This window comes from Euwallacea fornicatus, chromosome 15, assembly GCF_040115645.1.
Source record: "Euwallacea fornicatus isolate EFF26 chromosome 15, ASM4011564v1, whole genome shotgun sequence".
In the NCBI taxonomy this organism is placed as follows: domain Eukaryota; kingdom Metazoa; phylum Arthropoda; class Insecta; order Coleoptera; family Curculionidae; genus Euwallacea; species Euwallacea fornicatus.
This window is the reverse complement of record NC_089555.1, coordinates 1,416,629-1,440,271: the sequence shown is the minus strand read 5'-3', so window position 1 is coordinate 1,440,271 and position 23,643 is coordinate 1,416,629. Positions and strand designations below refer to the sequence as shown.

General features: G+C 39.1%; 1 protein-coding gene across 1 annotated transcript in view; it reads right to left on the bottom strand.

Moving 5' to 3' along the window:
• The window catches only part of LOC136343695 (uncharacterized), a 176,821-nt gene that overhangs the window by 26,466 nt on the left and 126,712 nt on the right, over positions 1–23,643 (bottom strand). The window lies entirely within an intron of this gene.

The window sequence follows — 23,643 nt, the reverse complement described above, 5'->3', positions numbered from 1 at the left end:
TCTTTTAATCGATTCTTGTTGTTGGATTGCCGATAAGGGAGTCATTCTTTCCGTGTAAGTCGCCAGTAAAGCAAATTTATTCGGCATGGAGAGGGATGTCTCAGGACCTTTTTAAATTTGTGAGCAAAGTGAATCGACGCTGGATTTATAGCTAGTTTACAGGTAGTAAATGGTCTCAATTTTGGGTCCCTATTGGAAGGGAACCATCAAGCAATTTCGGCTAATAAGCAAGATTAATGCGCTTATCGAGCATGTCCCCTGTCCCAAGCGATTTCACACTCACTTTTAATCCCTGTGCCGTCTTTGATTTGGGACGATTTTCTAAGGTCCCGATGGGGTTGTTTAATGAACATTTTTGGAATTCAACCGAAGCTTCCTGTGGACCTGCTTTTCTCTATTCTGAGTAATAGTTTTGCAGGCGGTCGTAGCCTGCACAATTTATTGGCTACGGATGGGTTTTTTGAGGCCCTCGTGGAGGCTTCAAAAAAATATCGCAGTTCCAGCGGGACGTTTCCGAAGGCTCTGAGCAAACATTTCTATTCTGAGAACTCCCGTTATTTCAGGGCTTTGAAATTGTCGCGATTTGTGGAAGTTTTTCTAAGGCGTCCGATCGTCTCTCCAACCAGTATTCTCGGTGTTCTGTGGTTTTTAACGCAGATCTTGTGGTTCACGCATAAAGATTTTGTTAGGTGGAGGCAGGTGGATTTTCTCGCAAATCTCGTCGAATTAATTGAACTTTTCAAGCGTTTCCAAGTTCGAGCCCGGGATCGATTCAAGATGTAGAGTGATGAGGGGCGCGAATCGCATAATTGTCAAAATTAATTGTTTAATAGGCTTCGTCTAGAGAATTATCGCCATAAACTATATGTGGACATTCATCGTTGTTTACAGCTGCACATCTCTCAACACGAGACCGATATCAATTATCAGTGAACTCTTTCAAATAACCCGGATAAAATTTTCATATTAATTTTATAAACTTAAACATTAGTCCACATGCTCTTACTGCCTCTCTTAATGCCAGATTATAATTAGTTCACGTTGAGCAACAATTCGCCCCGAAACTCGATCCAGTTAAACTTCTCTCCAATGATACTTCAGGAGTTTCCCAATTATGTATTAGACAATATCGTTTCTCATACAGATGGAGTCGAGAAACGCGTGTTCGCCTTATAAACAGGGCCTTATTAAGAGCCAAGGTGCTCGGCGGAATATTACATTATCAAAACTGCGGTTTTACGAGAATTATCATGCAGGTGTCCCAGAAGAAATTGCAGCGAATTTGCCGTCTTAAGGGCTAAAAACGTGTCCCTCATTTCACCTATAAAATGCCTTTTCCCAGCTAGAATTCCACAGGGGCAATGTTTGCCCCCGAAAATCCTCGACATTCAGACCGAAACCTCGGTGTTGATTAGCTAAAAACGATCGTGAGCAAATCATAATATATCTCGAAAATTTCCCAACGCGAGGCGGTGGGATTGAACGATTTAATCCATTTTAGCCGCTTAACAAATTTGATTATAACTCCGTATGAATCCTAGAGCTCGAAGTTCCTGCCGATCCGGATTTGTGCATAAGAGCTTATTGGAAATTTAAATCTGGATAAGAGAGAGCTGTTCCAGACAAGCCTGAACGGCTTCGAGTGTCTCAATTTTGGGACGCATGACTGCGATCTAAGTAGCTTTGCTTCAAGTTTTTTCAAGATTAGCCAGGCCAAAGTATTGAAGTTAGGAAAAGGACAGGAATGCACCTATAAAAAGAAGTAAAAAATTTTGTCGAATGCAGAATTTCGACGGAAACTCACAAAGAGCAGTCATATGGAATTGTTAGGATACAGGGTGTCAGGAAGTTTCCTTGCCACACTTCTATGGATGAACGCTTGAGTTAGTTTATGAAGGGAAACGTATATAGGTTCCCAAAACTGGGTTTCCCGAATTCAGGGTTAGTTAAAGTTGCAGCTGTTTTGCAGCTTTTGAGATTTTTTACTCTTTGGCCATCTAAAACTTTTTTGCGATGCCCGTATCATCGCCAAGTTCCGTAAATTCAAATTTACTGGGCAATCTTTTCGTGTGTTATAAGCTGGATCGAATTGACTAAATCTGACTTAATGAAAACGAAGATTAACACATTTGTGACCTTAATGAGGACCTTCAGACTCTCCCCACAATTTGACCCGACATTGGTTCTACTTCCACTTTATTTCCAGGGTCCTCTGTCAGTCTGGGTGGCATTTCCCAGCACTCTCGAACATATTTCTTCTTTTGCTCGAGGAAACATACTCAAAACTCCATGGAAAATACATCGAATTGCAATTTTCAAATATACGAAATAATCAATCAACCTCGAATCTTGAAAGGACCTCTGATGCCTTCTTTAGAACGTCTATAGCCCATCTCCGAGGCAGGAAATATAACAAAGTTGTATTGAAAGATATTTGCTCTATAGGGTTATCGGTAAAAGACTAATAAGGGCCGGAAGGATGAGTTCGCTTTAATGATTTCCAATATCGAGTGAGATCAAACGTAACATTATAATTATATCTCCAGTTGGAGTTTTGCTAAATTATTTAGATGGCAGAGTTAAGTCTCGTCTTGTAATAGTTTGGGTTAGACTCATACCGGGAGCTTTCCATCTATCATTGAACAAATGGAACGGGGTGTTTCATTTGAAGAGGCACAAGGGATTATCGTCAAAACCAAATTTAAAATCACAAAAAGTTTTAAACAAACATTCCTTGCTATGAAAGGGGACTTCCAACGCACATAAGAACATTTTTACTCAAAGTTATTTAAAGGACATTTCAAGGCCAACTATACAGTTTTCATGTCATTTTTTCGGCAAATTTGCAAAAAACTTATAATTCAAGCATTTTTTGCTGGAAAAGTTTTTTTCTAAAATGTCTCTTTTTCCAGATATCAGCAAAAATTAAAGTGACACATTTAAAATAACACATGACTTAATTTACAAAAAAAAACTTTATTAGTGGAAAATAAAAATTCACAGGTTCTCAAGATTTACCCAAAATCACGGTAAAAATCATTTTTAAATTCTATCGATGAAATAGAAAAGCCAAATTTTCGCTAGAATATACTCGTAATTTCTTTTTGGAGTATCGAATTTATTTCTGAATTTCAAAGGAACCTTCAGGATCAAACTAATTATTCGCTTTCCAACTAAAGTTGTTAGGTTAAATGTGATCAATAGACTGTTTTAAAGAAACCAAAATTCAAATGGTGTTAGCTTATAGAGGAAATGGTCAAAACAGCGCTTAAGCTCATCGGGTTTATGCGCAAGATTCCTTGAAGAAAAAACACCGAAAGTTCGTTTATTATAAAAGCAGACGTACGTCACAAATGAGGATGAATTGTTGCCAACCAACGAATATAGCTTTGTCTTTGTCTGTTGCAATGCGATTTGCGCGTCTAGTTACCCCGTTTTCGGGCCAACCTGGTACGGCGTCGACACCTATTTTTGGAAATTTTTAACATTAAACTGTTAAAATTTGGAACTCAAAATGTATTTTTTGTGCATTTTTTGTTTCTCGGTTATTTTTTAGTTTTATTCATATACAGGGTGTTCCTTAACGAATGGTAAAAATTTAAAAGAGTGAATCGTGAGTTTATTTTAAGATAAAAGCTTGATATAAAAGCATGTCATAAATTGCTTCAATTTTGATTTGCAAGGCGTTGAGGTTTTTTTTCGATTTTCATTAAGTTCTCTGGTATTTGTAAGGATAATTACAGGCAAATTCGACGTCAAAATTAGTAACAACAATCCTTTTAGCATCACGAACAACGCAAAATAACAATTGTTTAAAAGACTCTACAGGATGTTACTTTTTTCGTTGCCGCTCTCAATATTTCACATCAGAACTTGTTTTTCACAATTTTAGATTTTATTCATTCGCTTTTCTTCATCCCTTAGATCCTTTATTACCTTTTTTGCCTTTCCATTTTTTTTTAATAGAAACAAGTTTTAAAAAAATTTGAGCAAGGGAAAAATTTTAGAAAAAAATTTTTCTTCAATGAGCTTTCTCCTGACGAATCCACTTTCACGAAGCATGGTAAGGTAAAGCGCCACAGTATGCACTGTTAGTGCCTTGAAAATCCTCACTGGCCAAGACGAGTAGAACATCAAAGACCATGGTCATGGCGCACCATTGTCGGAAAAAAATAATGGGACCATTTTCGATTCAAAGGAATCTGAAAGGAGGGAAATATCGTAGTTTGCTTTTAAATCATCTACCGGTTCCTTTAGAAAATCTTGCTCTTAATCGAAAAGTTGCTCGGTGTTATCAGTATTATATTGATCCCGTCCGCATTGCTCATGTGCCACAAGACGTGTTAAATGAACTGTTTCATGAAAATAGATAGGACGTAATGGTCCAGTGAACTGACCACACAGATCACCAGACTTGACCGCATAAGACCCTTTTCATTGGGGCCATCTTAAAAGAAAAGTGTACGTTCAAGTGTCAACGTCTCCGAATGGTGTGAAAACTGCAACAGAGCAGTTGGTCAAGCGGTCACTAAAGAAATGTTAGGAACATGTTTCGAGATCGTTTACAATGAGAAATGGAAAATGTCTCGATGCGAAAGGTCAACATTTTAAACATTTGTTCGACTAATAAATATATAAAAACCATTTTTACTAAAATTTTGAAGACACTTTTGAATCTATGAAAATGTATTCTTTTTTTGCATTTTAAGTCATCCGATGTTTTAAACATGGCACTTGAATTTTTGTTGAAATCCGGAAAATGAGAAGTTTTAGAACTAAATTTTTCCATTAAAAAATATTGAATTTTTAGGCCATCTCCAAACTTACCTTAAAAATAGGAATTTCATTTAAAAAAAGCAAAGTTGGCCTTAAAATGTCCTTTAAATGACCTCGAGTAAAAATTTATTAATGTGTTTCTTTGAAACTTTTTTATGTTAAATTTGGATTTGGCGATAATCTCGCTTTAAACGAAACACTAGTGTAATCGAAAGGGTGTAAGCACACCAGGAACACGGATGTGGCTAGTGATACCTGAGGGCACATGCACTCTAAGAACACTGATGTGACCACTGATAACTGTGCCCTTAATGTGCATTCGATTGTGCCAGTTTATTCGCAACAGTAATGGTAATACCACCAATGTTCTACCACATTTATAAAGGTGTATTTGGTGCGTAGTGGGTGTGGTGAGTGTAGAGTGCGACTTACGAGGACAATTCCAGAGGTACCCGAACTAATATAATTTTTTTTTTTTTTTAATAATTAAATATTATATTATTTCTCCACACACTCTCCTGTGACATTAACACACTTTTCCCACCGATGTTCGATACCCTGTTGATAGTAAGAAGATTCGAATGTTTCTAAATAGGCATCCACCTCGGACTCTACCTCTTCATTATAAGCAAATATTTTTATACCGGGCTATTTTTTAAAATTTGGGAATAAAAAATAAGCTGAGGGAGCTAAATCTGCCGAATAGGGTGGGCGAGGAAAAAATTCGCAATCAAGTTGATTGATTTTGACCGTCGCTATGAGGGAAGCGTAGACTAGTGCATTGTCTTGATGAAACAAGATTTTCGTTTTCGCCAAATGCGGTTACTTTTTCCCAGTTTCTTCGCTCAAACGCCTGCAATAAGTTTGAATAATATTCTCCATTTATTGTTTCTCCTTTAGAGACATAGTCGATAAAAATTATCTCACGTTCATCCCAACAAAACGCCATCACCTTCCCTGCACGTGGAACGTTTTTTGCTTTCTTTGGAGTCGATTCTCTCTTTTGAAACCATTGTTTTGTCTGCTTTTTCGTCTCAGGTATGAAATGATGGACCCATGTTTCATCCATGGTGTACGAGTAAACGCAAAAACTCGGGTTTATTATTGCGAAACTTTGCCAAACACTGTTGTTGCTTTTATTCATCTTGCACACAGCTTTTTCATATGCAATTTCCCGGCGAAAATGCGATGTACAGCGCTGTTTGAAATTATTGTCATGGCCGATAATTCACGCAATTTTAGCCGATGATTTTCCGATACGATTTTGTGGATTTTCACCACAATATCTGGAGTGGTCGGATCAGAAATATCACGGGGCTGACCGCTGCGGAGTCAGCCTTGGCCCCTCGTACGAGCGCGTTTAAACTTTGCCAGCCAGTATTTTATAGCTATTAACTGAAGGACCAGATTCCCCCACAATGGAATCTAATCCGGTTTTGAAATTGGTTGTACTAAGACCATCCAATTGAAACTGTTGAATCACGTACCGATAACGAATGATTTCCGTGTTCAGAAAACCTCTATAAAAACGGCTTCAAAACAAACACAAATCCACGTGGCACCCTCAAACTTTAGACTTAAGCTTTTTAAGGTTAGGTCTTTGTAACATGGGCAAATTTTTAACGAAAAATCGCCATCTATATGTCAGGCCGAGTACTTCGGGGACTGTGCTCGTATGCGCTCGACAAAGTGTAGCATTTTAGATCACAAAAGTTCTCGCAAAAGTTCTCCCCGTAGCACGTGATTCTGCCTTATTTTAACAGAGATATATTCCCAGATTGATTCAGTTTAATACCGAAAGTTTCGAGTTTAAATTAAGGCTTCTTTGGTAAGCTAATCTGCTGATAAATAGCGGTTGTGTAAAACTTTAAATATGAAAATGCTTCATATTCCGCACACAATTTTACTTATTACAAGATTGAGATATATTGCGAGAGTCGAGTTTTCCGAGGCTTTTAAGGCAATTCCCGTTAAAAGTGTAGCCGACCACAATTTATGGCTAGGCAAATTAGCTCGACTCGGGCGTGGTTTTATTTTTCAAGGGGAAAGATTTCCTGACAACAGGGCAACTATCGAGGGCTTTAGTAGAAGATTATGGAAATGCAGCCCTTTGTTCCCTGTCAAAGTTTGTTTGCAGCCGACACGAAGAATTCCATATCGGTATAAACCATCTCGGTTGTTTAAAGAGTAGTTATCGGAGCATTAGAAACTTAAATGGATTATATTCCCTCTGGGATGTTGGAGAAGTGCTCGAGCAAATACCCATTCTTAGCATGAAAACGATCTGTAATGCTGCACGTGCACATATAACCATCAGCCGGGGGGATAATGTGCAGGCAAAAGGGCCGCATTATACTATTTTCAATGAGACTAGAGAAATCCATAAAATTAAGACAACTGTTCGTGTATCGTTTACGTGCCACCATTAGTTATCCCGGAAAAATGATTGTGTTGAAAAATAACAATGACATGACAAAGCATTTTTATTTCGATTTTCTTTCTCATTTTCCTGGAGTCGTCAACAGGATTTAAAGCACAAATCCCACTTGTGACTTCCGGAAATCATCAATCAAACCGTGCTCGACAAAACTCACACAGCTAAATTTTCATTTTACAAAATCACTTAATCCTGCAGTTGCTATTCGGAGGATCTGCCTCTCCTGCATTATCGGAAAATATTGTTCATGAAACATATTAGCCGAGTTAAAATGGCTTCCACAAATCTCTGCCTTTCAGCAGACAGAACAAAAAATGCTTCGTTATTTTTTTTTGTCTGATTTTCCACGTCATTTCGCCAGATCCGTCAACCGGATTTAAAAACACGCATCCCACTCCACTGACTTCGGTAAATCATTAATCAACGCCATAAAATGACCGGACAAAAACAGCCATGTTTCTTTCATGTACACTCTCCCCCGTTGCTAACTAATCTCCTAAATACGCCTGACGACGTTTCTTATCGAAGTCGACTTCATTTTTTCCTCGTTTTATTAGTTTTTATTTTGCGTAGATAAATGTAGGAGGGCCCTTTTTCAGCTATTCAAAAAGGATCCGAAATGTTCCAATAAAGGTTTTTTTTCCCCATCGGTTTGTCCATTAGTGGATAAAAGTCATAAATACCAATTCGCGGCTCGCAGATTACATTATTGTAGCTGCAAGTGCCGATCTCTTGCGAACCAAATCTATGGGCCTCGAATAAAGTTGTAACAGATATTACTCCCAGAGGCCAATTCCTCCGGCGCATAACATCACTCAACTCTCCTCCCTCTTGACGATTTCAAGATTGTTTCGTCCCCTGCAGTTCCTATTCGATTTGTGCAATTCACTCAAATATGTCATGAAAGGTGATGCGCTGCTCTCAATGAATTTTATTACGTACATGGGTCTCGATTGTGCATGACTTCCTCTACGTGAGGGCTTCAATACAAAGGGAATTACATCCCCTTAAAAGTGAGATTATACGGAGGGTTGGCGTCAAGACACTATTATCTTGACATGTACAGTGTTGGCCAAAAATAAGGAAACTTATTGTTTCTTAAGCTACATGGCAACGACGCTATTATTTTAAGCCCTTCTGCATTAAGACGTCGCAGATGAGCAAACCATTTCTTGAAAATATCCGTACGATATTAGCTTTTGAGGTTTTTTGGATGCGAGACCTAAATGCGGCTGGCCAATGGCCAACTCAAAGCAAAATTGATTGTATTTTGTTTGACTTTGATAGGAATGAATCTATTTGTGGCCAATATCTCCAAGGATAAAAAAAATTCATCCAACTTAAAAAAAATATAATAGAGCTACACAAATCACCATAAGTCGAAATTTAGATATTTTAAAAAGGACTGTTTCGAAAATAATTCGAAAATTCAATCAAAGGAGCACAACTGCAATCGCTGCAAAATCAGGACGACCTGCAGTGTTGAGTAAAAGAGCAGAAAAAATTATGAGACTAATTTCGTTGGCAGATCCGAGAAGATCTGCTGAAATCACCAGAGAAACGAGCGATATGAGCATTCTGGTGCGATCACAAACTGTGAGACAACATGTAAATGCTCAGTGATTATTTGGAACTGTTTCAGTAAAAAAAAATCAAAAAATAATCGAAAGATGCGACTTGTTAAAGGGTTTCTTCGACAAAAGAAACCATGAAAACGACAATTTGGTTTACGAAAATGGACTTCACTTATTTTAATAATGACAAAATTTGTTGGTCTCAGTATGAAGAGGGAGATTGTTTAGTTGGACGGGTTACAAACTATGATTTAGATCATATATCCGAAACTGACACCGTTTCAAGACGAAGAGAAAAAGAGAGCAAAATTACTTCACTCATCCCTTAAGTACTAAAACCGAGGAGCTCCAACCAGGCGCGGACCACCACCGAGAGCCCTTGCGGGCTATGGTCGCGCCGGATGCCATAAATCACGACCAGCTGGCGAATACCTATACGAATCGCTTTTCTGGGAATATTGCAGGTCCACCGAACTGCAGATCGAAGCAATAGTCCCACTGAGAAAGCTTCTTTTGACTAGTAACATATTTCCCAGCCATAAAGAATCCTTGGATATGGCCTGATGAGCACCGTGATCTGGCACCCAGATGGTGTTCTTAGAATAAGTGTCGAGGTACATGGGCGTAACTTAAGGGATGAAAGTACAAGTAAATTAACAAAATAAACTAAATCAAAAACCAGTAAACTAGAGTCCCTAACACAGTTTCAATTTGCACGTGAACATCTATCTTGGTCACCAGCCAAATGAAACACTGTTCGTTTTAGTGTTGAAAGTAAGTTCCAACCATTTGGAAGTGATGACAAAAAAAAGCCGGAAGACGAAAAGGTCAAAGATATGATTATAAATATCGATTATCTACAGTGAAACACGGAGGGGGCAGGGTTAAGAGGGTGGGGCTGCATTTCGAGATCCGATACTGGGCCGATAATTCAAATTAAAGGTAATATCGATCGTTTTGCCTATCGTGACGTATTGAAAAATAATATATTGCGCTATGCTAAAAAAAAATGCCGTTAGGATAGATTTTTTGGTAACATAATGACTTTAAGCACAGATTAAATGCGATTTAAAAATTGATTGAACTAAAATAATGTCCCTCTAATGGAATGGCCGCACCAGCCACCAGACCTAAACCTGATAGAGAATCTCTGGGAGCAGTTATACCGGCAAGTTTTCAAAACAAGATTTCCAACGTTAATGAGTTATTCAATTTATTCAATAAAGAATTGAAAAAAAAAATCTTTGTAATATTGTGCTTCTCTGTTGGATTTTATGCCATGACAATTGCAGCCGTCCTTAAGGCAAATGGGTATGCTACGAAGTACGGAATGTTTCACGAAAGTTATGAAAAAAAAAGTTAAAATATTTTAGTTTCCATACTTTTTACTAACCGTTTTTCATTAAAGTAAATGTAAATTGTCTTTCATTTCCATTTCCTTTTTTTAGTATTATTTAATATTATCTTTTCCATTGAATACTTATCACTTCCTTTCGATGATGCAAAACGGTGGAATTTTAAAATAAATCAAGTTTCCATAATTTTAGCAACCGCTGTATATACATAATTTATTTTCAGCGCCACAAACCCATTCCGGCTTTAGATTTACCATAAAGTGAGTTCTTTAAAATTAGAAATTTGCAAAATTTTAAATATCTACGAGAATTGTCTCGGTCTCGCATTAATCCGAGCTACGAAGAGTTTGTTTTGTACTTCGAAATCGAGTCTTATGGTTCCTTGATCTTGGTGTGCAAAGCCAAAATTGACACCGGAGCTATAAATCCAGATCCTCGGAGACCTCGGTCTCGAACAGAAAACTTTCTTTAGGCACATTGCTTCGCTCACTCATATAATTCTATTGTAGAACAAATTTAAGTTAAAATAAATATTTTCTTGTGAATTAAAGCTTAAGGTGAGTAGCTTCACATTTGAGGTCCTTAGGACGCTGTGTGATTCATACTGAAACCAGGAAATGTATCGAAAAACGAGAGCAGGGAAGTAGGTAGCAGTTGACCTCATTTCATAAAAGCAACTTTATAGCACTGAGTGTTATAATTTGCAATCGGTAAAAAATGCTTATAAAGAATTTCCGGAGTTCCCGTAAAAATAACCCGCGAAATGTAGGTGCTTTATTTAAATTGAAAATTTTCGTATTGAGCCGTTTTCTTATCGGAACTGGCTGCTTAAACCGAACCCCCGAAGACTTCGAGGAGAGATTCGAGACACTCTCAAAACCGCCAAATCACCCCCATATCAAAAATGATAAAACCTGCCCTGAACACGCCGTCCGATTGACAATCCCTTTAATGCATTGTTACGCCGACTGATCCTCAAATCTCCACAATGCTAGTAGCGCAAAGTCTAAAAATGGAAAAGAGTAGGCACGTCGAGTTCTGAGAATTAGCCTCAATTCTTGAATTTTTTGCAACCTCTGGATGCATCATTCCGAATCTTCAACTCCCCACATCCAACTGAATAAAATAAGATATTACATCCGCATAAGTGAGTCAGACACTTGGAAACATCCTGCTTACATCAGGAATTTTCAAACTTTTGGAATACTAAATATTTCAAATGCAGAGATAAACAATAAACTCTGAAAAGACAATTTTAATGCAGACAATAAAGGTCGCCTTTCCCTCGGGAGTATTTTGTTCCTGTCGTTTAAATAAGTAATAAGCGGAATTCGTTTTCTTGCCTCCAAAAAGAAGGAAACCGTTCGCAGAGACCCCATTTAAGTTGTTTATCTGAAAATTGAGTTCTGCATCAGTTACACATATATGATAAAATGTCGCAAAATCGAAAGAGAACTCATCGTGACAAACACCCAGATGAATACCTTTATAGGCGCATGGCATTTCTGAAATTTGTGAGAATTTGTGCGGTGACATCATTATTTCATCTATAACATGATAATGATACAGGTATTAATTAATAAACTGGCGTCAAATGCAATCAGGAGGTAATATATAATTCCAACTCGATCCCAGGTCGATATCGACTCTGCACATGCATAATGCATATCAGCTTATCAGCAGTTAATGCATCAACCGAGAAAAGTGGAATATTTCGGATTACAAACTCCAAGTGTATATACATAGATCAGGCTTCATCTTTCTATATCCATGAGAGTAGTATTTTAAGTCGTCGATGCGGCTCATAAATTTCCTCTATACTCTCTACTTTTTCCCCGGGGCCCTGCTTTGATGCTTAATTCCACCTGAAAATAAAATCTACTACGCGAAGCCTCAGATAAATTCTTAATGTCATTCCTCAACGCAAAAAGTGTTCACTCTGAATGTTGTTTGCATTTTAAAATAAATAAAATATTAATCCCAATAAGAACTGAAGCAAATTTATCCAAGGCAACAATGGAAAATACTCAAATGATTAGCTCATAAAGAGGCCCTCTGGAAGAAAGGTAAATTAATGATCAGCACTAAGCATTAAACGAGGAAATATTGCCGCATTTTCCCTGTAATTTTCCAATCAATTCTCGGCTTGTAGTTTGCTGTAAATTGGACATTAACAGTCTCAAGCCTTTAATAACGCAAAATTGAAAATGGCAATGCTTTATCATAGGCCTGAGTAATGAGAAATCTTAATCAACTATTAAACGGGCCACAAAGTTTTTGATTCAATCAGACCCCTGTCAAGAGTGAGCTTTTAAAATTTCCGGGCTTTATGTTAACATAAAAGTTTTTGTTCTGGAGTTTTATCGTTCCTCGCATCGCTTGACACATTGAATTTACTTCAGACGCTGGGGGGGAATAAGCGGATTTTACCAACAACATTATGAACAATTCGCAAATTAGTGCATTGCAAATCTCTATTGGTCGAAATTTTCAGTTGCGTGCCGGAAAAATCGAAGAAGGGGCAACAAACTTGCCGCTTTAATCCCCGCGCGGACGGGCGCTCTTGAAATTTCCAGCTCTCATTGGGATGTAAAAGTTTTTGTGCTGATTTTTTATTGAGCCAGGGATAAAGTTCCCAAATCCAGTCTGCTTACTCGTCAATCAATTTTACATGAGCGCAGAAAATGCGTGAGAAAATTTGAAATGCGCAGTTTTGACACTTTGATTTCGTATTCAAATTGCATTTGAGAAAAATGTGCAAATGGGGTAACGTTGTCATCATCGGCATCTATCAATGATGCATGTCCGTGGAATGAAACTCGCGGGACGGCGGCGTCGCGATTGATTTTTCAAGATTTTTAGCATATCACTGCACTTAGTTTAAGCTACGAGCGCGGCAAAACTAATATGTGACGTCAAAGATTTGACTCCCATCGACTACAATCGAACCTCGAGCGGTCAACTTTCGCTCGAGAATCAAGCGGCAGCTCCAATATCCGAGCTGTCAAAAATCGTAATGGAATTTCGACGTACTGATCTCGTGCAGTCCGAGATCAATCGAAGAGCGATTCACGCGTTCGAACTTAAATTGTCAGTCGCTCGCGATTCGAGGAGCGTTTCCGACTTTCCGAAAAACTGCCCTGAAATATACTTTTGCGCGCCCATCAAGTGATATGAGGTGCCAGAAAGTAGTAAGTCGAAAACAGTGTTTGATGGAAATGGTCCGAAAATTAGTTAAACTGCGGTGAAAAAAGAAATTCGTGCCAAGAACGAATGGGCGAGCGGGTGAATGGAAACACGAATGAATGAAGGGGGAACAAAAAATGGCTTTACCACCTACAGGTCGGGTCCAGAAAAGTACGTTCTGGGTTACGGCTGGTTAGGTCTCCGGAGCTCTCCACTTGGAGGTGTGCACGGAAACGTTAGGGCCCTTTCCCTTATCTTTGGGATTAATTCTGAATTCCGGGATTATTTTCGGTAACTGCCGTAAACCAAGAACTTTTTCCTCCCTGATTCTCGCTATTGCACTAAGTTCCCCTTGCTAAGGATAACCTAAATATAACTTAAATAAAGCCTATTGGAAGATATGTAGCCTCGTCGAAACTTTTTAAGAAAGCCATTTTTCCGTCTTTGGGGAAAGAATGATTTTACGACCGAATCACTCGCCCATGACATTTAAATGGAAAAGTTACTTGGAAACTATCTTGACTATATAGAGATCAATTTTTTACTATTCCCAAAGTTGACGACAAATATCCCGACAAAAGGTTTATGCCAGCCGTAACGGAACTTAAGTTAGCGATATGTGAGCGAAGAAAAAGGAATTGGAATAAGTTCCCGAGAGTGGTGATTTTTTCAGTGCGTTTTAAAACGTGTGGAAGGCAACTAGAATAGGAACCAGCCGAAGAAAGTAAATCTTATTACATCTCGGTAAAGGATGATCTCCCGAGTTTACGATACAAGTGAATGGGCACGTGGCCCCACTCTCTCATGTCTTATGGCTGTAACAATTCGCCATAAAAACTCCGCAGAATCGGCGATTTATCGTTTCCGGCCATCCTGCTGTTTTCCGCACTCGTAAAATCCTACGGATTTCTGCGGGGGCCTCTTTCCTCCCCTAGGGAATCAGGATGCTACACATCCCGGATTTTTCGATCAGGAAAAACTGGCGACATCCCTAAATCGTGGATGCCCGCACGCAAAGCTTAATTAAAACGCCTTTAAAAAGCCAGAACTGTAACCTCAATGGCTCAAAACAGGAAATAACTTTCAAATTAGGCGAAGACACGCGATCCCGATATTGTCGTTGACGTTTGAATGGGGCCGCAATGTTTCGTCCTGATTGCCGGCACTTTTGTACTTATCAGCGCCCTTCGGGGACCAAACTCGAAACTTTTTAAACTTGACAAATTTCCCTACAAAAGGTTTATTGTGTCAACCGTAATCGGACTTAAACCGAATAATATGCCACCGAAGAGAGGAGAATCCTCTCGGGAACGCTCTTTTTCCATCCCCCTTTGGAGGTGAAAATGTATTGATCTGCGACAAATTTTGAGTAGAAACACCGTCAAAGGTAAACAACAAAAAAGTACTACAACGGACTACCTCTAAGGCACCCGAAGTTTGAATTCCTGTTCGAACTAGACCGGTTAAGAAAACAACGATCGACGAAAATGGCAGGCTAAATAACAAGGTTGGAGGGCCCTCGATCGTCTCAACTTTAATCTCCTTTCGACTTAAATCCGTATACACAGGCCTTCCTAAATTCCGGGTTCTTATGTATATTTCAGGAGCTTCGTATTTCGCCAGTCTTTGTCAATTTGAGCCTCTATAAAGGCAAACCCAATTCTTTTCTAGGTATTTTAAAATATTGTTTCGACAACATCGTTCAAGAGAATCGATCAAAAGAATTCATAAGATACCGCCTCTACGATTTCTCCAAATTTACAACTTCCCAACCGGGACGTTCGTTTTGACAGTTTGACCCACTGGCTAAGCAGATATGCAGAACATCGAACGGAACGTGGGATAATAGTACCAGCTGTGATTATTGCAAGGGATGCAATGAGTTCGAATGCAAAACCCATTTGAGGCCGATAGCTGGGACAACAGAATTCGAAATGAAATAGTACCTTTATCCCTTACAGGTAACCGCATATTTGCACATTACGAGTTGACTGTTAAAATTATCATTTGCCACCACTGTGCCAATGTCATTAAATCACGTTTAGAGCCACTTACGCCGCATCATGTAGCGGTCTTTGTCTCTCGTGTGGGATTTAGGTGAAGGAAAATCTATGTCGTTGATCCTGCTGCCCTAAATGTTAAGTAGGCTTAGAATGTCGTTCACACGTACGTTACATCTTGTTTCGTATAAGATCGAAGACCAGAAAAGTGTGGTTATAAGCTGCTTCCCAGTTATCGTTAGTTTTGTGTCATTCGTTGCTAAGAATGCTGGTGACTAACGAGAGTTTAAACCTACAAAGTTCTAAATTTATCTTTAATTTATCCCAGTGCTAGAGCGACCATTTCGATAAGGTAAAATATGGTCTACTTTGGCTAGCACGATGAAGAAAGTTGTCGCTTTAATTCTGCACAACACCCTGTATAGGCGTGGTGGTGGTACACGAGCTTAAGGTGGTATACAAACAGAACGCTCGTTTTTTTTTAATTTTTTTTCCTTGAAAGTTGCTGCTTCGTCCGATTTTTGAATTTTATATAGTTATTGTTGGCAATAACGACTACAGAGCACTTTTTCTGTTCGAAATACTTATTAATCGTTAAACAATGGAGGCGTAAAGTATAGATGTGAAAAATCTGCGGCACACTGTGAAGATCGGTGAAATCGTCTGTAACAGAAGTGTCAAAAAAAATTCCCTAACTTATGGAAGCACGCTTTGCACAAATCCAAAAAATTGTGAAAATTTCGAAAATTGCAAAAAAGGTCACGTTTTCGTCACAAATTATTGTTGATCGTTTTTTCATAGCGTTACACAAGAATGTTCGGGAGGTTCGTGCAAAGGCGAATGAGAACGTTTTTTCAAAATTTGAGCAAAATCGGACGATAAGTTTTTGAGTTATCTGCGTGAGAAATTTTGGATTTCGAAAAAAACGCGTTAAAGTTTTTGATCGAGAAACGTTCAAACTTTCATTGACGCTCCACGAATGGCCTCCTAAACGCCGTTCGAGCAGATCTTCCCTTGACAAGTCCTCATATATCGGCAAAATGTTCATTTGCATATCTTGGTGAAGAGGAAGTGGGTGGTTGCATTCTTCCTGTCGGAGCGTCTCCACCGCTTGCACGCCACGGCCGGCCTGACGCCGCAGCACTTTTACCAGTAAATAGCACAAGAGGAGCACTAAAATCTGTTTCACAGTGTTCCTAGAATATTCTAGAGATGTGTTCGTATCACTTTAAGGGAAAAAAATGCTCAGAGTTGTTTTCCTCTATGTATTTTCTCCCTTAAATTAATCGATGATCCCCAGTCGTAGAATCTGGACCTTTTGTTCATTTTTTTCACATGCCAGAGACGTCAAAATATTGCCATCCCGCTCGCTGCCTTAAAACATTCTTCGTTCTGTCTTAACGGATAAAGGGTTCCCTGTCAATAAAGGGCAAATTGAACTTGGGAGAAATTACTTCGGCTTGCCTTGAAGTGACTCCACGTCAGTGTTTCATATCATCAATAAAGCAAAAAACCCAATTTCTTTTCCAAATTTAAATTACACTTTCGAGCTGATTCGAGGCTGCACGTGGCATCTTTAAAAAAAAAAAAAAAAACCAAAGGAAGTCTGAAAATGGATTTACGTATTCATCTTTTTCCGTAGAATATCTCTCCTTGAAAGTCGACTTCTTTCTGGCCGATAAAAACGCTTCCCCATTCAAGGTAATAAGCCAGTTCTTATAGTGAACTTCTCGGAATAAGATTTTTCGTTTTCCTCGATTGCATCATCGGCAAAGGCGAATAAATCCCTGTTTACTTAATAGGGAGCGTGTTTTTCCTGGGTCGTTCATAAGCTAAATAATTTAGCAGGATTAAGTGGAAATGGCGAGTGTTTCTAAACGTGGAAAGAATTCCGGACGTGTAGCGCATTGCCGATGCCCCAATTGGGCCCTCCAGGGAATTGCAGATAACAATCAAGAAACAACAAACAAGAAATCAGTGCGAGAGAAGAAGAGGTTGTTTTTCTGTGGAATGCTAAATTATTTTATCATTTAAACTCCGTTTTATGGCCCCGGAATTCAAATTACCAGAAAATAAGGGAGCTACAGGAATCCGACAAAAAGTTTCAAATGAAATGTCGAGGCTTATTAAATTTTCAATTGGATAAAGCGGAGAAGCATCAATATGAATGTAACAATGCCCTCTTTGTCAGAGAGGATGCGATAAATCTGCGACTGGTAAGATTAAAGTCATATTAATGTTTCCGACACCGAGGGGACGCGCTTTTGGGACTGAAAATATTTTCAGTAGATCAAAGTGCATTAACTGAAACAAGTTCCAGTAATATGCACCCTCCGAACGTATCGAGATGAAAATAATTTAATGATTTTTACGGCCTGATCTCGGTAAACGAAAATCGATATTTATGCGAGGATTGAGTGGAAAGTGTTGTAAGGAAATCGGGTCTGCCGATAATAGAGAGACCAATAAAACTTTATTTTATTTTCATGGATCGTTTCGTCCAATCTCAGCTTTGTAGTTTTTATTGTTGATGTGTAAAATTAACTCATAACCAACATCTCCGGCTCTAAAAGTCGTTCAACTTTTTAGTGCCGGACCAGTTGGCATCGTCGGAGACGATTACACAATCCACCCTATCTGGCTGATTCACCCCACACGAGATTGCTGCGGTTTCCTTTGTGAATAACTCGATATAAGGAATGCTCGAAATAAATGGAGCCCACATTGTTCTTGGAATGAATTTCGAAAGTGCAATGCATCCGGAATGTCCGCTTTTGTTTACTTAGGGCGACGACTCAATTAGAGTCTAGTCGATGAGACCGGCACTCACAACATCCTCGACGTCTGTGTCAGTTAAAATGTTTGCCCGAGAAAGTTGCATTTTGACTTCGAGAAGACGATTAATCTGGAGGAAATATTCGACAGTATACACGAAAGTGAATTATGCTTTAAGGAGCTCGCAAAACTGATGCATTCTCCGGAAGACAGATCGTCACACCTGTAACACATGACGAATATTAATCACTGTCATCGGCCTGAAGAACTTTTTTCTATTGAATTCGGACTTGGGTCGCGCCAGGGAGGAGGACGAAATTATTGCTAATTGATGTCAGATAGCCCAATATAGTCTTTTCATAGATACATATACAGCCAATTTCCCAATACAAATTAATCACTGCAAAGCTTGCACCGACATTCAGATTGATGAGGGGCGCCGTTTTCTAATTTTACAGCGGGCTTAACGGCGGTTTTCGTCTCAGCCCTTAGTAAAGAGTAAATGTTATTTTCAGTCAGTGTTAACTGAGGGTGAGGTGCGATCCCACCCTTCCGCAACCCCAATTGGTGTAACGGGCACGGTTCCCAAGAAAAACTTAATTAATTTTAACATTTCGATAATTTCATCAGGATATGAACGTTTTTGCCCTGGCGCCAGTGAAATTTGCTGAATCTGAGATCCTTTCCGGTTCTCTGCGATGATTAGCGCTGCTATGTCTTGCATTCGGAGCATCTGCTTTCCCGCTGCTACCAGCACCGGAAGACCTCTGTTTGTTAATGTTTCGCAAGCATTTTCAAACAAAGCGAATTCCAGCTCTAAAATAAGAGCATCCAGCTTTCTTCTCCCAAACATGTACGTTGTACAAACCGGGCAATAACCACAACAGTTGGCACGTCTTCGCCTCAGTCCAATCGTCCAAAGTTTTATACCTTAACGTTCTCTGTTTTCCGAGGGTTATTTTGTTGATCATGCGGTAAAGCTATCGATTCCTCTCTAAACACGACTACGGAGTTTAATTAAAAGAAGTTTTATTACACTTTTCACGTCGCTGGAGACTGCGAGAAGATTACTTGACCATCCTAACAACACTTAAGCTCATTACCTCAGGGGAAACTTCTGAGATTTAGCAGTTTTTTTGCCCTTAGTTTTAATTTAGCGAGACTTGTTTAGACTCCTGATTGGGGCTTTTGTTTACTGAATTAATTAAAATATTCTCCTCATTGAATTAAAATTCTTTTTTGTAATTAAAAAAGGGGTCTGCATCAGCGACTCTTGATAAATGACGGTTTAATAGTGCTTTATCTTGACTAGCGAAGAAGCATTTCGTTTACGCGATACGATGTTCAGGTCACGTCAAATGTCGCTCGAGATTTGGAGGCAGGAGAGCTTGAAGAATTTCCAAGACGCAGGAGCCGCAGTGGAAGTTGAAATTAACCCCCTTGGCTCCTTTCAGTGCAGACCTCAACTAAAATGTAATATTTTTGCGGTGGATATACGAGTAAATTGAATAATATATTTTTCGATATAGTTCCTGAGTTGAATGGAGAATTTAGCTGATTTTTATTCTCTCCCCGATCTCTCACATATCGTTTTATTTTGTATTTAACTCTCAGCATACGTGAAAAATTAGATTATCGAGTTTTCTTCGCTGTTAAATCTAACGGGGAATTTGAGCGTCCAGGAGTTGCACGTGAGCTAGGAAAGCAGGACATTATAGGGGGCCAGTACTGTCTTGTCCTCCGCCACCTAAAAAACTGAATCGATGCAAAACGCACTGATACCGACCGCTAAATCGGGGTGTCGCTTACTCCAGCTTGTACGTTTACGACTGTGGTAAAAGTTGTCCATTTCGTCACACTTTTCGATTTTCGATAAATTCGATATAAAATTAGAGCTGAATTAAAACGTTTTATTAGCTCAGCATGACATTCGAGTCACGTCAAATATTGCCCGTGATTTCAAGCCAGAAGAGATTGAAATATTTATACGCAGCAGAGCTCCTGAGGGAGTTTAAATTTCCTCGCTCGGCTGTCTTCAATACAGACTTTAAGTAAAATTTATTTTGTGTAGATATTCCAACAAATTGAATATTATATTTCTCAATAGTGTTCACGACGTGAATTGAGAATACGCCGGTGGCTGGCAAATTTATGCTCAATTGTGCTTTTGCTCGAGGTTGCAACGAAAACATGTCTTAGGGGCTCACTACGAAGCACAAAGCCTACAAAAAATCATTTGTCGTTGATATAAATAATCTCAATTTTCAGAAAAACTTCATTTCTCAGTGGTATCAGTGACGGGCGTTCTCCCCATCCCCCACATCTGGGTGAGTTACAACTTCTTCCCTGGAAAACTGCATTTTCACCCCTAAGAGAGGGTTAAGCTGGGAAAAATGTCTATAGAATACACAAAAGCGATCAATTTGTGCTTTAAGGAGCTCGCAAATCTGATGCGTACATACAGGAGTTCTTCCACTTAAATCTGGCTTGGGCAGTCTAGATGATTTTTCTCATGATCAATATAGTATTATTTGCGCCTTGAAGATTGGAAACGTCTACTTGAAAACTTTGAAATCGATATTTCACTGAGTTAGTCAAGTTATTGGCACCGTTTAGTCTTCTTGCACCTAATGCGGATTCCGATGGAGATCCAAAAATCCCTTTAATTTTAATGACCCTGTACGAGTCGCAGCATAAGACATTTTCCAGAATTCTGTCAAACGAATCTTCTGCATATATCCAATGGACAAGAGTCTCCTGAAGCCAGGCTGAATGCAACCTGGAAATTTAAAGAGCACAACATTCCATAGTTCCAGATTCCAGTTTCCAGTTTTCTAGACGTTAACGCAGTCTCCCGCACCGCAGCCTGCATTTTGGTAGTCAGCACATGTTCTTGAAGCAGAATAAGAGCAACCACGAAATCTGAGTAAAGTGAATGAATAAATCGTCAGGACGATGAAACATCTGGAATGGATGAATTTTAGGCTTATGATTACACGTCCATATTTTCCGATTCGAGATTCCAGTTTTCTGGAAATTAACGCAGTTTCCGACACCACAGTCTGTATTTCGGTAGCCAGCACATGTTCTTGCAGGTTGTTGAAGCTCTCTAGACAAATAAATAGCTTCTGTGTTGTCATCGATGAGACGACGAAGTATTCACCCTGAGGGAATATGGATTGAGGTATTGGAAGTGATCGCTGCATTCATCTAAAGGAGATTTCTTGTTTCCTCTGGTTTAGGGCTTGAGCTAACAGAATCAATTCGTTTTCGATTGAATATATTATTTATTTTGCCTAGATGTTCCGTTGAATTGAATATTATATTTCTCAATGGTGCTCACGAAGTGACTTGAGGAAACGCTTCTGGATGGCAAATTTCTGCTCAATTGTGCTCTAGCTCGGGGTTACTGGGAAAACGTGTCTTAAATTTACTAAAGACCACAAAGCCCACTAAAAACTATTTGTGATTGAAATAAACAATTGCAATTGGAAACATCAGGTCATGAAATATAATGTAATTAAAAAAGAGAAATTTCATATTGTGTAAAACATTTTATTGCTTTCAATTTATCATGGCGCCGTTCAATTCTGCTCACACCCATAGGATAAACAACGGTTTATAATAGTACTTTTGTATTTATTGCCGGGCAATTTAATAAAACCCCGAATGCAAAAACCTGAATAAACGTTTCGGTGAAGCCTGAGGCAGTCCATTTTTGAAATACTATAAAAAATAAGGACCAAGTTATCTAATATCCAATATTCGAAAATGAACAAGCAAAAAATAGAACAAAGTACGCAGGAGATGATATGCTTGTGGCTTGTATCTGCGATAAAATGTCGATTTCCCCTATAGGCCCTAGAGACGATTAGGAGCGTCTAAGCTCGGAAAGACTCATTTCGCAGAAACCCCATGATGTCAGGAAATGATACAACGTTCCATGTTTTATCGGCGCTTTGAAGTTTATGTCTTATAGGGAGATTCAGTTTGATAATTTTGCTTATTAAAAAAAAAAGAAAAAAGACGACTAAAGAGCTTTACGAACAAACTAAACATTTCTTTGAGGAGTTGGACAAAACCTAGGAGCGTCTTGAAGGTGAAACAGACTTTGTGGCGTAATGCCTGCGTTCTCCGACAAGAACCAGCCTTATTTGAATATCGGTTATGTTCAGTTTTGCATATTATACACATGGCGATATTGCCATAGCAAACAGTCCCGCTTTCTGTCACCTCTCTACAAGACCGAAATTAATATTCATTATGAACTCCCGAGAGGAGGAGAAGAGGGACAAGTTCCATTAGACATGCTTTATGCCAGGCAAACATGAAAGGAAAAAGCTCCATTAAAACCGCTTTTTGTTTTTCGATTAATAGAAATGGCCGAAAACACCAACATTCCATATTGATGTGTGGGTAACAGAAATTATACTCGCATTACGCAAACAACAAACAGGTTAGTTTCGGAATTGAATTTCCAAGGTAATACGCAATCATTTTGAAACCCATATCCATTACATTGTCCCTGCAATCCCGTGTTACGTCACAGGGGAGTTTGATTTATGGCACTCAATAAATTTATATTATTTTTTAAAAATGGCCGTGGAGATGCCTTTAAAGTGGTCACTTCGGGGAATTTCCCCATCCATCACACGTCACTCGGCCTTATAAGGGCATTTTTCACGCCTGCATTTAGCTCGATATCAAGGGATGAAATGTGGATATAAATCCGAGGATCCTCGATAATGAGAAATCCTGGAAAGATGAAGATAACTAGTAAGCGATGTGTCGAGTTTGAAGAAAACGCCCAAAGGCATGGAAGACATAGGAAAGTTCCTAGACCCAGGGAGGTATGACGATTTTTAGCACAGAAGCGGTTCAATTTAGAGCGAAGAAGTGTCCTTGTGAAAGGGGGGGGGGTGGGGTGTAACTAGTAAATGATGTGCCATATTTGGAAAATGCATAAAAAGAACGTTAGAGGCTTTTGAGGGATGGCAAAGCACCCAGATCCAGAAATGTGTGATGTGTTTCAGAGCAGAAGCGGCCCAGTGTAGAGTAGACAAGAGCGCTGGAAATGAGGGTATAAACAGTAAATGATGTGTCAAATTTGGAAAATGCATAAAAAGGGAGTCAATGGCATGCGAAATATAGCGACGTTCCCAGATCCAGAAATATGTGATGACTTTTAGAGCAGAAGAGGCTATAGAATAGAAAAGGGCCCTGAAAAGGGTAATAGAAATAGTAAGTGAAGTGCTAAAGGTGGAAAATGTATAAAAACAGTCAAAGACATGGAAAATATAGGAAAATTCCTAACTCCAGAAATATTTGATGATTTTGAAAACGCAAAAGGGTTAGTTTTTGAAGCGACGAGCTCAACGCCTGGAAAAGGCTCCACAGTCGCACGTTGAAAATTGTAGTTCAAAGTGTAAGTTCCAAGGCTCAAAAACGCAACGATTGTTATTTCAACGTGTGAGATTTCGCCCGCCCATCTTTCGATTAGACAAGCGAATCGGCTCACTTTGGATCCATACAATTAACGC